Raw genomic sequence first — 998 nt, forward strand, 5'->3', positions numbered from 1 at the left:
GAGGTGTACCCTAAACTTAGTGTACAGTGCTTTGCCTTTGGTGCATTCAGCTCCCAATAAGCAAACACAAAGTTGCCAAGCATAGCCCTACCTGCCCATCAGAAAAAGATCCAATATCAATAGTTGAGGAGGACATGTTGTCCTGCCTGCCTCCATTCCTGGAGTCAGGCCCATTCTGCAAGCAAAGTCCTCACACCTGGTGCCAAGCAGAATGTGGTGCCCCCAGAAGAAAGCTGGGGGAACTTAAGCAGCCCTGATACCCAGGACACATGCACTACAAAGACCATTGTGAACGGGGTGCTCTTGTGATGCAGCTGTTCTCCTGCCCAGAGCAGGGCACTGTTGTGGATGGGCTGCAGGTGGGGAGCGGGGGCTCAGCCAGCATCCACATGTGCATGAGGACTGCACTGGGCGGGAAGAGCACCTCTGGGCTACGTAAGCCTTCTCAAGCCTCTTCCCAGCTTCAGCACCTAAACAAGCTCCCCTAGCGGCCAGGGTCGCCTGGTCACCTTTGGTGCTGAGCAGCAGCTGTTTGTTGTTACTCTGTTGGTCCAGTGGGATGGATGCTTTGCCCATGCTGCACTGACTGCTGCAGAGGGAGGGATATTCAGAGCGGTTTCCCTTAAAACCATAATGGTAGGATGTGCGCAAAATCAGTCAGGGATGAGAGTGGATGAGTCCCCCTGCAGCAATATGGCTACGGGTGATTTGGGAGGCTGGCCTCCATGCCTGTGGGAACTGTGAGGAGCATGCAGACTGCCTTTGGGGATAGCCTGCCTTGCCTGCCAGGCTTCTGGGGCCAATGGGGGAATGAGGCGGGGCGGCCCATGCGCACTCCCAGAAAAGCTCTGGCTTGGTGGAGGAATGACAGGCACCCACTCCCAAAGCAGGCCAGCCTCACCCAGAGCTTGCAGGCTGGTTGCCTGGCACACAGTCTGTCCATAGAATCCTGCACCACCACCTCCCCTAATATACACATTTTTGAAAGCGTATTTCCC

Source organism: Varanus komodoensis, unplaced genomic scaffold, assembly GCF_004798865.1.
Source record: "Varanus komodoensis strain SLA01 unplaced genomic scaffold, ASM479886v1 scaffold580, whole genome shotgun sequence".
In the NCBI taxonomy this organism is placed as follows: domain Eukaryota; kingdom Metazoa; phylum Chordata; class Lepidosauria; order Squamata; family Varanidae; genus Varanus; species Varanus komodoensis.